Source organism: Notothenia coriiceps, unplaced genomic scaffold (genome assembly GCF_000735185.1).
Source record: "Notothenia coriiceps isolate Sejong01 unplaced genomic scaffold, NC01 NC01_scaffold00000339, whole genome shotgun sequence".
NCBI classification, from domain to species: domain Eukaryota; kingdom Metazoa; phylum Chordata; class Actinopteri; order Perciformes; family Nototheniidae; genus Notothenia; species Notothenia coriiceps.
In genome coordinates, this window is record NW_011333040.1 from 8474342 (window position 1) to 8474691 (window position 350).

Below are 350 nucleotides of genomic sequence, written 5' to 3' on the forward strand. Positions count from 1 at the left end.
GGGGAAGGGACAGACTACGAGCCCGACGTATTGTGCTCGGGCGAAGTGATGTTCAGGATGAAGTGCTACGCAGAGAGGTATGGAGGTGTGGCAGACGTGTCTCTACATTAGTTGGGGTGTACAAAGTGAGGGACGCTGAGGGAGGATGGGGAGGGGTGAGAGCGCGGGCCTATTGGTTTGAGAACGACAATGTGAAAGCGTGCCCGTGAGGCGCCCCCTCCACCCTCCTCCCGTCCAGAGGTGGGGAGTAACTAAGTATTTACTACAGTATTGTACTTAAGGACAGTTCTGAGTTTACTTACTTGAGTATTTCCATTTTATTCTACTTTATAATTTTAGATTAAAATGTT